This window comes from Parasteatoda tepidariorum, chromosome 3 (genome assembly GCF_982258835.1).
Source record: "Parasteatoda tepidariorum strain Cologne lab strain chromosome 3, Ptep-v5.0, whole genome shotgun sequence".
In the NCBI taxonomy this organism is placed as follows: domain Eukaryota; kingdom Metazoa; phylum Arthropoda; class Arachnida; order Araneae; family Theridiidae; genus Parasteatoda; species Parasteatoda tepidariorum.
This window is the reverse complement of record NC_141757.1, coordinates 28186678-28201955: the sequence shown is the minus strand read 5'-3', so window position 1 is coordinate 28201955 and position 15278 is coordinate 28186678. Positions and strand designations below refer to the sequence as shown.

The 15278-nt window shown below is 30.6% G+C and overlaps 1 long non-coding RNA gene and 1 other non-coding gene across 2 annotated transcripts; one reads left to right on the top strand and one right to left on the bottom strand.

Annotated features, from left to right (window-relative positions):
- The first annotated feature begins 995 nt into the window (after window positions 1–995).
- LOC147813486 (uncharacterized) lies at window positions 996–4086 on the top strand. The gene is made up of 2 exons (XR_015432471.1): window positions 996–1335; window positions 3750–4086. It is a non-coding gene; the product is annotated as an uncharacterized LOC147813486 (long non-coding RNA).
- An 8469-nt stretch (window positions 4087–12555) lies between these two features.
- On the bottom strand, window positions 12556–12658 carry LOC122270340 (U6 spliceosomal RNA). Its single transcript, XR_006225741.2, has one exon. It is a non-coding gene; the product is annotated as a U6 spliceosomal RNA (small nuclear RNA).
- Window positions 12659–15278: the final 2620 nt, after the last annotated feature.

The window sequence follows — 15278 nt, the reverse complement described above, 5'->3', positions numbered from 1 at the left end:
TTTTGAGCGTTTATGAGTAAAATGAGGCTAAACAGTTTTAGATATACTATCCCGATATTTTAAAAGTTAATTGTAAAGTCTTGTGCTATATTCTAACCAAACATAGTTAATTGTAAAGTCCTGTGCTATATTCATAACCAAAAGTAATTAGATACCTAAATTTGAATAATTTATTTAGTGTCGATCTAGGCAAACTGAAATAGATGGTGCCTTCACGATGACTTACCTTTAATTTATACTGTTTAACCATCGTACGATGAAGCTTTTCCATCAACAACAATGGCAAAGTGGAAATTCATCATGAAACCAGCTATTATTTTGTAAAAATATTAAGGGCACTGATATTTTTTGCTACATGATGATCAATCAACATTTGCCATGGTTGCTCAAGGGATAGAGCACTCATCTCCCAATGAATTGACTCGGATGCCAATCTCAGCAATGGCTGCTCGATTGATACGAATTACTCACCAGGCTCGCACCGACCACAGTGCTGATGTAAACTATCCTCAGTGGTAAACGGATCATAGGTTACATTCCTCTTGCCGTCAGGCTAACAGTAAGAGATTTTCGCATTTTTTCCTCTCCTTGTACCGCAAATGCGGATTCCTTTCACCAAAAAGTCCCCCATGAAGGCAATTTGCTCCTAATTTTTGATCCACGAGTTCCCTTGTCTTCTGGATTGGGTTCAAAACTGCGAGGCTACAGAATTGAACATTGGTAGTTGTAAACTCAAAATTGGGTCGACTGTTTAACGACAGCTATAAATTTAAATAAAATCATTTGAGGTAAAATAATTTTTCACTTAAATATAAATTTACAAGCCATTGTGAAGCACTAGAGTTTGATCCTCAAAGGTCGCTTGAAGCCCACCCAGTTTCAGAACGGTGGTAACCAGCTCCCATGGGAAGTAAAGGCAATACTTCCGCAATGAAGACCACATTACCGCAGCCAAGTCGCTGTCCAGGAAATTGTGAAGCCTTAACCTCCCTACACTCTAAAAACTGTACCTCTGATTTCAGAGGCACAAGCTAAATGTACCGTGTATTTTCTCGCGTAAGAGGCACATAACTAATGTGCCTTTAAAAATGAGAGGCACCACGAGAAATTGAAGGCACCAAAGCAAACGCCAGTCAATGCGCGGTACGAAAAGACTTTTGTGCCTTTCATTTCTTTTTCTTCGGTACGATCATGTAACGGAGAACAAGCGCATGCGCACATCAGTGAAAAATTTTATGACGAAATACGTTTTCTGTCCCTTCCCATCCACGCTACCGATGGAAGAAGTTTGTCTACAAATGTGTTCTATCGATGTTATAAAAATGCTTGAATTTGGTAAGTTTAATACTTATATCTTATTTTTATATTTATTCCTAAGTAACGACGGCATCTTTTTTATTAATACATTTCAATTTTTATTACTGAATTATTAATGCTACAAATCTTATAAAAATGTTTAAGCGAGAGAGCTAACCCTAGTTATGTTTACATTTCTGTTGTAGTTGTATTATTTATGTTTTATCATTATAATATTAAGAGGAATGTTTTTAAAGTGCCCTATATTTGTTCTGTAGTGTTTGATTATAATTCTGTATGAGGTTTTCAATGTGGCGATAGCTATGAATAAGAAATCATTTTTATTTGAAATACCAATTTACTTTTTTGTTTATCTTAGTTTACATTCGAGAGCTATCACAGAAATTCTCTCACAGAATGATTGAATAATTTAAAAAACAACGAAGAATGTTTTCGAATTTTTATTATAATTATGAAAAGTATACTTTCAATTATTAGCTATTTTAGAAAACAATTGACATTGATATCTAATTATAATTATTTCAAACTGTTACTAAACTTACAGTTGATATAAACCTGAAGAAAAAAATAAGATTATGCTTTATTTATATTTTAAATAAGGTGTAAGCATGGGAGAAAAAGGCAATCTTCTAATGATTTATAAATTTTTAATTAGTTATTATTTTTTTTGAAAAAGTAATGTTTAAAAATGTTTTATTCTAACATCACAGCTTTCAGTGTAAAATTTCAAATTTTAGTTTTGAATTTATGACTCAAAATAGATAACATGGGATATATAATTATTTACGACTGTGAAACTCCTTTTAAAAATTGTAACATTTCAAATTGAAATTTAATTTATTTGATTTTTAAAAAGGATTAATAGCTTGCTCCAGGGTGCTCTTGTGGCACAGCTGGTTAAATTATCTTTCACACTGCTTATTAGAGAACTAGGGTAATGAGTTAGATCCTGGCAATGTATAAAACAACTGGCGTGTATACTTTGCATATAAATTCCGCCACAACTGAAAGTTCTCTCATTGGTTATCGTGCAGAAGATTCAAACGAGCTAGCTCAAGCGGAGTCCACTTTATCTGACCAGTATCAAAATTACATGGCATTTTAACCATGGCCGTTAAAAAGTAAAGCCCTAGAAATAGGATTTTTGGTCATGGTTGAGTGATGGGCGGTGATGAGTACCTTGCTCTTTGTTTAAAATAATATAATGCCAAGTACTTAACAGCTTGAACTTTTTGAAAAATATTAAAGTATTGCTAACTAGAGCAGTTTAATTTACATAATTTTGATATCAATAACTATATATAAAAAATAAAAAAATTATTTGCATAACATTCATTGGATCACAAATGGATTAGATATGCAGAATCGCTGTTGTGTCACTGGCATTTTCCAAGATAAATTCTTAATGCTTTATCGATATATACTGAATACTTTATTTAAAAAATATTTGGTACTTCATATTCAATGCTCAACACTTTATACTCCATGTTTTCTTGCTACGAAAAGCTACCTAGTAAAACTTTCTAATTCAGCATCAGTGATAATAATTTTTAAGAAACTTTTATTTTTTTTTATTGTTATTGCTACCTTACCTGTGTTACTTAGAATAACATTATCAAAAAACTTTTATTAATCTATAACTAATGCTTTTCCTGAACTGTAGTAAAAAAAGTATGAAGCGAAGCAATTTTGATAACAATATTTAGAAAGAAAATATATTGATTGTAAGGATTGATATGTGTATAAACTTGATACAGTGAAAGTTTTTTTTTTTTTTTTTGCTCTCTGAAAGACAATTTAATGTTTGTGTAATCTAAATTTATATTATTAGTATAACTAAATGATTAATAGTTTTTTTTTGCTGTTACTTTTTGTCTCGACTGTGTTCCAGTAAATGCAAAAAAATGTTTTTAATTATTAAATATTTTTATAAATAATAAATAATTACTTTTCGATTTACATTTGAATTTTCTTTGTTGACTCCAATTTTGTTTTGTGTTAAGAACAATCCTTGCACTTTCTTATGTATTTAAGCTTAGATAGATTTACACTTTTTTTTTCTTTAACATGTTGAATGCCACACTAATTTTACATGGCTTGTCCGTCTGGCCAAAATGATTTTTTCAGTATATATTACAATTATTTCTTCAAACCATTTTAGTAATAATAATATTAAAAAAAATTAGAGCATTAAAAATTTATTCGAGTTATGTGTTTCGAATAATCTAGGCACCAGTCACCGGTGACCCCTATGGCATTCAACGTGTTAAATTAGTTCAATAATATTATATATAAAAATTATTTTAGCTAAACCTATTCTTAATGTAATAAAATCTTCATGAATGTATTTGTGTACATTGTGATAGAAACTTTTAACAACTTATTCAAATAAAATACTCTTACATTGATAAGTCCTGTTTTAAATGTTCTAGCCGAGATGAATGCATGACAAAACACTGACATGGAGAGGAAAACCACTAAGCCTGCTACAGTTAGTCTGGCGTCCAGGGGACTCAAACCCATGATCCAACTACCTCGGAGGGTATTTTACATCAGCACTGTGGTCAATGCTAAACTATAAATAATGTGGATGCTGTGGGAAGGATTTGATCAGGCCTCCTCTGCAAATGCTTTGCCCATGTACCTCCCCCGGCAAAGTGTTGAGCATTTTTTCTTCCGGATACAACCTTTAAATGTCCGTTGCTATTTCTCTGAATTATTGTGATTCTGTATTAATAACTAGTGAAAACTAAAAGAAAGAAAAATGTGTGTCATTTGATTTTTTTCAAAATTTGGAAAATGTTTTAATAAAAGTTCTCTGCGAAACATGTGGACTTTTTTTATAAGGGTCTGCATTAAACGAATCTTACCATTTCCAAGTAAAATTGACTTACAGTTGTTCCACTCTGTAAAGCAAATTTATCTATATGTTATCACCTTTTACTATGATATTTTATTTTCTCATTATAGTATTAATTTTTTTAATTTTGTTTTATTTTAAATTATTATAATTTTTGTAAATTTGGTTTTGACTATTCTCACTGGTTAAATTACTCATTGTATTAAGTGTGTTTACCATTATAATTTTGCTTCCGGTGTTGTGTTTTCTTTTTTTACCTGCACTTTTTCTTTATTGACCTTTAATTATGATATTACTATATATATATACATAGCCTATACTAAGTATTTCAAATTATTTGCCAGATTTTAAAATTCTTAGCCAAAGGAAAATGTTAGAAATTTTTTATGATAGATTTTTTCTGTAGGAAACTTTTAAACATAATACAAATTTATTATAAATTAATTATTTTATAAAAATGCAAATAGAAATTTAGAGTCATTTTGCTGTTGGGGAGGAGTAAACGTGCAATGAATGGGGGAGAGATTGAAAAATGCAGATGTTTTATCGTGTTTGAGGGGAGGAAATAAACATAGATTGAGGTTTATTTTTGGCAACGTATTAGATTAGTGTAGTAATATAAAGATAAACCTGAATCGACGCTATGTTCTGCGTTATTAAATTAGTGCATATATTATTGTCATGAAAAAATATTTTTTCTGCTAAAATAATCTGCATCTTGTTTTTCGTTTGAAAACAGCTTTCGCCAATACTTTCCCTCAAAAGGGAACAAGGTCTTTTTTCTTCAATTGTAAACTAGCCATTGTACATTTTCTCTATGGGCTAGTTTTATTTAGTACATTAGATTGTTGTAATCAAGTTTAAGTTAAAATAATTTTTATTTTAATAATATTTATAAAACAAATGCATGTTTAATGATTGGGGATAAAAATGCGGAATTTCACGATTTTTAAAATACTATAAAAAATAAAAATTCTGAAACAAGCTTTCAAAAAAAATTGCAAAATTCTTTTCATATATTCAGAGCTCAAATAAAATTGTCAATTAAGTAATATTAAGTACAGTTAGTTCTAAAAAAATTGAAAGCTAATGTTCCCAAAATGGGAATGATGGCGCCTAATGGGTTAATATGCTTCGCCAAAATCAGGCTTTTAAAAAAAAATTCATTTCAATAGAAAGAAATCTTTGATTTTACACTTGTAAAGTCATTTGATTAAACATATTTGATGTTATAAAACATACAAATTGTTCAAAATCTACATCTATAATTTTAAAATATTGTGAAAGTTCTATATTTTTCCATATTTGTGTGCAACTGTTACTAAATTATGTAATATTGTTCTTTATGTGTGAAAATAAAAGATATTAGATTTCATGATATTTAGTGTTTAATTTTGATTCTTATAAAGCTATTTTATTGAATCTCTAAATATTTAAAAAATATCTAAATTTATAAGAAATTTCCATTTTGAGGATACTTTTTGGAAAAAAAATCCATGAATTATATTAACTTGGTTTAACAGAAATAAATATTTTTTATACCTATATCTGATTAGAAAAACATCATTGTAATTGTTGAAGTATCATTAAACGCTACATAATTAAAGAAATTGTATAAATTTACATATTTTATAATTGCCTATGAAAAAGCATTAGATGGAATCCCTTGAGATGATCACCTCAAGTGGCCAATATTCAAAGAATTGGGAAATATTTTTCATTAAGAATTATTATAATTAATATCTTGGTAATAGTGTAAACCCCTTTTTATATGAAGTGCAAGCAAATTACGAATGGGTAAAAAAAAAAGTGTGTTCAAATCTGGTAAATAACAGGTTTTGGTTCCACTAAATGCTTATTTCAATGAGTGGTTCATAAAAGCAAAATCTAAGGTACAATGTACCTTTCAAGCTAAGAGGTACATCTGATTTTGCCTCTGAAATCAGAGGTACATTGTGCCTTTCATTTTTAAAGGTACGTTGTGCCCTTAAAATTCAGAGGCACAAACGATCCAAATGTGCCTCTGAAATCAGCGGTACAGTTTTTAGAGTGTAACCCCCAAGACCCCAACGGGGAGATAAGGAAATGCTTTGAATTTTTACAACTCCAATATTTGGGAAAACAAAAACTAAGTCATTATTATTCGCATTGTGAAGAGGAGTTCACTATTGATCTTACTTCAAGTTAACTTTCCTAATAAGTGTTAGTAACAGTATTTTTTAATTCCTATAAATATAATCACGCATAGTAAATAACAGAATAGACAGATATCAAAGTAAATATAATTTTTTACACAAATTACGAAATGGTTTCCCTTGTGGACCCCCCTAAATAAATAAAGCCATAAATTTTAAAATATTAGTTGGGCAGTAATGATGTTTCTTGGAACGATAAAAATATAGATTCATAAACACTATTTAGCCAAAAGTAACCAAACAACCAGATTAACGATCTCCAAAAATAGGGCATATGAATTCTGCATCAACGACAGCTTGCGCACGACTGTGGAGACTTTCTGGAGTTTTTTGATAGGTGGCCATGAAAATTGACATCCAGGAGTCCATCGTAGCTCAAATGAGTGGCTATCAATGAGGGTGGTTGATTTGACAAGATACGCAATCTAATTCGTCCTAAATTCGATCTTAAAGTGTTCCAAGTGTTTTAGATCGGGATTCTGAGAAAGTCAGTCTAATTTTTGAACCCCCATTTCGCCATACAACGACTGCGCAAGTTGCCTCATAAATCCCCTCATTTGGATACTTTATTCAGTTTGTACTTAAAACAGACGAACTTACAAAATAAGTTGTTAAAGTAAGAAAGCAATAATTAATTTTAATATTTAAATACAAATATCAGAATTTGAATTTTTCAATTACTTGTACGAAAGTTACAATCCAAAAGAAGTAACGTAATACAACCTTAAAAAAACAGTACCTAATCCACACAAAAAAATCCAAAACTTCTTCTTACCTTTGTTTTTCTACTGATCTTTAGAAAAAATTTTTGAACAGAAGCCAGTAACAATGACTTACTACACGCAAGCCACAGAACCAAAAAATCTATCAAAAACTTTGAAAAAAACTTAACATAATATATTTTATCAACATCGTAAAATTACATTATTACAAAGGAGATAGCATATGATACGAAAATAAGAAACTCCTATTCTCCAATATCCAAAAGTTATATATTTTTATCGTAATTGCTTGTTAAAAATATCCACCTCACGTATTTGTGAGATATCCTTCTTTGGTATTGTGTATCTTTACTAATAAGCTTCCATTGTACGATTTTTCTTAACAATCAGTTTTCTTGGATTTCTTCACCAGTTTAAAACATGCAATTTATGGATCCTTTTTAAGGAAGTCTTATTGGTTACGCTAATAAACCATCTTCCTACTATTTGGCCTGAACTGAAATAATGAAAAAAACTATATACATTCTCAGACACCAGCCGCAGGGTAATAATCTTCATTATCGTAAATCCAACATTTCGAGAAAGAAAATTTTGACCATTAGAGATTGATTTTATTGATTGAAGGCTCCGGAATATGAAAAACTGCTATTCATATTGCTTAATATTTGTTGCTTATTATGATAAATGTAGTTAATAAGCTCGAAGTCCATTCAAATATTGAGAAATAAATTTAAGTTTTACAGAGTAATGTCTAAAAATAGTTCAACATTTATTATTCTAACTGAAGTTTTTTTTTACTTTACTGAACTTCAGGCAAATTTTTTTTTTAAATTTAAGAGGTCTAATTGGTTTTGATTTTATCGATTAAACATCAATATACTACTTCTATTGATTTTCCATAAACTACTTAAATTTTTACTTAGAGTTCTGATTTTCTTTTTTTTTTTCTTTTTTTTTTTTTTTTTTTTTTGCTGAACATAAGCACAGCATTGTTTAAATTCAAACATTTATGTAAGCGATGCAAAGAATTTTTATAATTTAATTTTTAGAGCTAAACTTTAAACAAAGAAAAGAACATAATTTGACGTCTTGCGTTCAAGAAAAAATTCTTGTGAGGATTTGAAACAACTTTTAATAAGCAGTCAAATGTGTTTTTTTTAAAACCATCCCAACTAAACGTAATTGGATAAAAAATTTAATTAAAAATAAATTTATTTTTCGGATCTTTTCAAAATAATTATTTTGAACAAAAAAAAATCTAAAATATCCACTAATATTGAAGTGATGAAATGAATTTATGCAATATGCTGTACTCAAACTAATGGCTAAGTTTCAGCTTAATAAATTTATTTGAAGTTGAGTAATCTTGTTCACCAAGTAAAATAAATTAAAATTGGGAATCGGATTTAATGAAAAAACTTAAAACGAAAATATTTGAGTTTTCAGACAATCGCAGACTATAAAATTATCTATCTCAGTATTATTGTCTATTTTCAGAGTTTAATTTTCGTTAGCAATTCTTAAAATTTACAAGACCCATGGGAACCCTAAATATGGTTTACCAGAAGTTCTGGTTTTCAAAATTATACTTCACATTTGGTCAAAAATCAAAGCTTAAAAGTAAATTTAACAGAATAAATAGTTTCTATGCCCTACTCCAGGATATGATAAAATTGCCAAATATTTATGCATTTACCAAATTTTGAAACCATATTTTAATGTTAATTTTGCAACAATCATTACCAAAGCTCTTCGGTAAGAATTACCGAGCTTTTTAGTGCTGAAATAATGTCAGAAACACGGAAAATTTTGCCCTTCTCCAGTAGTTTCAACCATACTTTTTTTCTCAGAGAGAAAGATTTTAAAAAAAGGAAATTTCATGTTTCTGAGAGCTTATGAGTTTATACGGAAAATTTTGCCCTTCTCCAGTAGTTTCAACCATACTTTTTTTCTCAGTGTGAAAGATTTTAAAAAAGGAAATTTCATGTTTCTGAGAGCTTATGAGTTTATACGGAAAATTTTGCCCTTCTCCAGTAGTTTCAACCATACTTTTTTCTCAGTGAGAAAGATTTTAAAAAAAGGAAATTTCATGTTTCTGAGAGCTTATGAGTTTATACGGAAAATTTTGCCCTTCTCCAGTAGTTTCAACCATACTTTTTTTCTCAGTGTGAAAAATTTTAAATAAAGGAAATTTCATGTTTTTGGGAGCTTATAAGAAGCTGCACAGAAGATATTGTAAACTATTGCAAGTTTTAAACCATATAAACTTTTAACTCTGCTGTTTGAACTTGAAGAGTAAAAATTAAATTAAGTGAGAAAATAGTCTTCAAATTAAGTGAAGAAATAATAGGAAAATATGTTTTTTCCTTCGTTTTTTATAGTTTAAAAAATGTTTTTCATAGAACATCAAGCAATATTTATGTTTTGGGATTACTTTGATCAAGGTCTATGTTTTGAAAACGTAACTCCCAAAGTTTCTAAAAAATTTATTTATGATCTATAAAGGAGCTATAATATTTAAAATCAATTTTATTTTCTCAGTTGGAACCATCATAATTGTTTATCAATGTCATTTAACATAAAATATAAATCATTTAATTAAAGCTCTGAAGGTTAATAAATTAAGTTATTTTATATACATTTATTCATTATAAAGTTATTGCTTGAAATTATTTAAGTTTTAATTGCAATCAATTTGTTAAAATAGCTCATATAAGGCATGGAAAAAGCACAGTCGGTAGTTTCTTTAAAATAAACTTCCCGGGCCAAAGTAGCCCCAAGCATGCATTACTTTGACCCAACATTTCAAAAACCTCTTTGTTAAAAAGATTTTAAAATTTTTTAATAAATATTAATCACAGACAGAAACACATATTTGTGTGTAAAAGTATAAACCAAAAGCCTCTCACTAATAATTCCTTCACCGTGAAAAAGATCTTTAAAAAAAAAGCACTTTGTAGAAATATTTCTGGTAAAAATATATGTGGTATAATTAGGTGGTAAAAATATTTCTGAAAGAAACAAAAGTTATCGTTATAAATTGAAAATTTTACGGTATGTAAGCCAATTATTTGATAAGGGCTCTGTCCCGCAGTGGACTGATTGTAACGACATGGATCCCAGTAGAACACCGAAGTCAAACATCACTGGCAGCCGTCAGTAAGCAGGTGCGTGAGCACTTTGATCAGCCGGCATAGAGACAGAGGGTGCGCGGTATCGGTCTTCGTTAAGCAGTTCTACTGTGAATTGCTCGACTTCGTACTTAGGTCGTCGGGCTACCAAAGCAGAGGAATTGTAGTTTACTTACGTCGCACTAGAGCTGCACAATGGGCTATTGGAGACGCTCTGGGAAACATCCTTGAGCATGAGCAGAAGACATGCCATCACAATTTTGATACTCTGCAGAATGGATGGCACCCCCGCTTCAGTAGCCCGACGACCTGTACGCGAAGTCGAACACTTTACGATAGAACAGTCTACCAAGAACCAATACCGCACACCCTCGGTCCCTACGCAGACTAATCCAATTGGTCTCCCACCCGCGCACTGACCGCAGCCAGTGATGCTTGACTTCGATGATTTGCTGGGAACCGCGTCTTAACAATCAGTCCACTGCGAAACAAAGCAGAGAGAAATCAAATTTGAGATGGCATGTCTTCGAATCAGCCTCAGGGATGTTTCACATAACGTCGCCAATAGCCCATTACGCAGCTCTAGTATGACGTAAATAAAGTACCTTACTACCTACCTTGATAATGGCTCTGATTTTTAGTCCCGCGGTGGACTGATCGTTAAGACACGGTTCCCAGCAGATCACCGAAGTCAAGCATCACTGGCTGCGGTCAGTGTGCGGGAGGGTGACCACTTGGATCAGTCTGCGTAAGGACCGAGGGTGTGCGGTATTGGTCCTCGGTAAACTGTGCTACCGTAAAATGCTCGACTTCGCACGCAGGTCGTCATGCTACCGAAGCGGGGGTGCCATCCCCTCCGCGGAGGATCAAAATTGTGATGGCATGTCTTCGGATCATCCTCCAGGATGCTTCCCAGACCGTCGCCAATAGCCCATTGTGCAGCTCTAGTGCGACGTAAATTAAGAACAACAGCAACGGCTCTGATTTTTACAGTTGCGATTATCGAAAATTGTTTAATCGTTGTTAATGTTCTATGTTTAAATAATTGTTTCGGAAAGTGATCTTTAATTTTTGTTTTTTATTACGTGCAATTAATAATGGTACAAATATTTAATTTATTTTTTTTTTTAATTCTTCCAAAGAACTTAAGTAATGCTTAAAATTAGTTTTGCACTTTTCAAGAAATCCTAAAAAAAAGTAGTTTAATATACATTTAGCTTTCTCTTGAAAAAAAAACAGAAAGCGTGACTTAACAGATAATTTAACTCCAGTTACACCCTTTTCCATATTATCTACTTAAAAGTTTCTTGAAGTCTGATATTCTTATACATTAATAATGCTCTTAACTTTTTGCTCCAGTAACGATTCTTTAAAAAAAAAAAAAGGAGGTGAAAAAAACAATTTGCATTAAAATTTGATTAACTTTATTTAATCACACAAGTTTTAGTGTCAAGTTTTTCCATTAAAGTGCCCAGATTATAATCGCGTGATATAAAATAAGAGAAAAGCTGTTTAAACTTTCGTAAAAAATAAATGAAAGTCATTTATTCGGCAGTCAAACGGTTAGTTTTCCAAGCTTTAAGCGATGGTAAATTATAAAATACAAGTTATTTGTTTTCTTTCTTTGCATATAATAATATTCTTCTAAGTTAGAAATAAATTTAATTAATTTGAATTGCGTTATTTATTTACCACGTTTAGCTTCCTAACTTTCTAGTTATTTTAAGTTAATGAGTACGAAAAGAAACGAAACTTTTTCATTTTAAATCAAATATCCAGTAAAGAAAAACAAATTTAAACAGCTAGAGGAAGTTTTGATGTTGAGTGAGTTGAAATAATTTAAATGTATAATTTACTTCAATTTATTTTAACTAGATAAAAAAATTGTTTTCAATGCTTTAAAATGATAACTCTTATTCAGTGGTTTTATAAATTCAATTTTATCTTATAACCGTCGTTGAACAGCAGAAGAAAATTTTGGATTAATGACTGCTAAGATTCAACTTCATAGCCTCGTAATTTTGAACCCAATCCAGAAGACAAAAAAACTCCTAAATCAAGTAATGGGAGATATTTGTCCCTTTTTGATAAAACTAATACGCATTTGCATTACATGGTGCGGAAAACCACGAAGACCTCTCACAGTTAGCCTCATGGCAAGGAGCCTCTATCCCATGATCCGTCTACCACTGAGAATATTTTAAATCAGCACTGTGGTCGGTGCGAGTTAGTTGCGGAATTCGTATTGACCAGCAATCGCTGAGATTCGAACCCAGTTCACAACATTAGTAGGTGAATTTTTTATCCCCTGAGCCACCACGGCCTAAATATAAAATGTAGAATGCGTCACGGTTTTGCGTGACATTCTTGCTCAAGGTCCTTGCTAATCGTCTCTGTTTCGTTCCAATTCTAGTATATGTACTGTCGAAGCAATTGTGTTTCAAGCAGCGTTCTGTTTTAATTTTTTTATAATTCAAACAGTGTTTTTAATGTTACCGTCCTTCGAGATTATTCAAGCCTCTTTTTTATTTTAAAACCTCCGCCAGCTCAAGAGCATTTATTTTACAGACTAAATCAATAAATTAAGATGGAATTAAGTAATAATTAATTTACAGACTAAATTAAAGTTATAAGACATGGATCAACAGTTTACTCAATGTTTAAATGCATGAAAATTTTCTAAAACATACAAGCTAAATACATAAAAAAACCTCAACATAGGGTAACTTAGGACAACAGTAAAAATTCAAGACTTGGTTTGCGCTAGCTGGTAATGGGGTAACAAAAGGCTAAAAAAAAATCTACAGTGTACATAGTAAGGAAGGAAACACAAAGATTAACTAACTTTTGATCAAATAATCGCTTTCTCTCATTCTAAGAATTCAATATTTATAGTTAGAGAGTTTATTTTAAAGTTTGCTAATTAATTTGGGCAGACGATATTTTAAGTCACGAAACCAGACACAAAACGCACGGATTTACAAATGATTCGGATTCTTGACCCTCAAATCAGGGGGGGTGAGGGGAGGTAGCTGAAATCTAGAAAATGTGACAATTTATTTTGGCCAGAAGATTACTGCTTCTCTTACTTTCACTTGAGTAGTCCACCATATGACGGAAAATAATTAAGAGTGTTGCCCTAGAGCGCTTTGTTACCTCGTGGACGAAACAACAATGAATTTATATTTATAGAAGAAATTCCAATGGGAAACATAATCAGTTAAGCAAACCAATCATAAAAAATTTTGAAGTTACGTTTAAAGTATTTTTAAAGAGTTCTACAAGCTGGGATAGCCTGGTTGGTAGGGCCCATGTCCAAGAGGTCGTGATTTCGTTCCCCGCCGGCTGAAGACTCCCCGTGTTGTAAATGATGACTGGTGCACGTTAAATCTGTCTGGTCTGAAAATCCTTCATGTTCCCATAGCAAATTAATACATCTAGGGGTTCTGAATTGGAGATTGATTGTTCTCTGGTGGTTCAGCTCAAAATTACGATCAGTGGATGAATGAATGGGTCCACCCTATAAACGGGCTGTGACGCGTGTTGCTAAAGTCCTATTCTTAGCCATAGATGGCGTCACTGAAGAAAGAGAAACGCGTTTTTTGCTTTAAGTTCGTTTGGCATGCATGCAAGCATGCAAAACAAATTTGTAAGCATTTAAAAAAAATTTAATTTAAGTATTGCTAGCATTTAAAAAAAAAGAAAATTGCAAGCATTTAAAAAAATTCTCAACTATGTCAATTGTAAGTTCTTATTTATTAATAATTAAATATATTAAATTCTTATTTATTAATTTTAATACGTTTTTAACTATATGAAGTTGAGATAAAAAAAAACATTAAAAAAATTCTTTTTTTTCTCTTTTGTTTGCTACAAAGTTTCAGTACTGGTATGTCAAATAAATAGATTTAATCCTGGTAAATTTAATTTTAACCGACTTCCATTTTTAAGAAATTAAAGGAAATTGTTTCAAAAAACCCCATGATATTCTTTTAAAGCAATTTTTATTTTCAGTTCACAGGTTGACTTCAGGTTTTCAACAAATTGACAAATTGCATTAAATAAATAATGCTTCGCTTTTTTTCTTTATTCTTATATTGACTCTTCGTTCTATTGTTTCTTAAAACTAAGTAAATTGTAAACTCAAACCATTTACTTTTATGTAAAATAAACTCAACATATCCCCTTAGTATAAAAAAAATTATATTCACTTATTTGATTTTTAAATAGAAAAATTACATCTCACTTCATTAGATTAGATTCTGTGAAACAAAGCGCTGTTTTTGAAATACGCTAAATACTCTTTCCGGTTAATTCCGTTCAATGTTCTTAAATATTTCTTTCTGTTTAAATATGCATGCTTGGCTCGCTAGTCTTGTTCCTTAATAATCAGTTTACGGTAAGTAATTGCTTTTTTCCCTAACATCAGAAAACTTATTTTCTGAACTTTAGCGTTCACACCCTATTCTATGCCAAATAATTACTCAAAGTTATAGTTTAAATGTCAATTCAATTACAAAAAAGAAAACATTTCATTTTTGTTATAATATTATATAGGAAATTGTGATGGAACAACATTTTTTAAATTCCTGAGACTTTAGCTTTAAGTAATGGAAGAAAATACGAATTTTGGTTCAGAAATATTTCGCGTGAATACACATAAATGCAATAATTTTTTTTAAAAAAATTCAATTGATTAAACTTTATTTACTCCGTTAATTATTTATAATTATATCATGAAAAGTGATATTTTTAGAAATTAGTAATTATAGTAGGATATTTAATAGTAATATTTCGGTCATCAAGCAAAATTTACTTGACTCAAATAATAAGATATTTATAAGTCAGAAAATTTTAAGAAAGGTTACTTTAATTAAATTTCTTACATTTAATTTTGTTTCAATGAGGGAAAATTTAATTATATTTTTACAAAAACAGTTGCTTCTTAGATGCATGCAAAAAGAAAATAATCTTAAAACTCAAAGAGAAAATAATCTAAATTTCTTAGAGATAAACTTTTTGTATTTTGTGCGTACAGTAAGTACATGGAGGA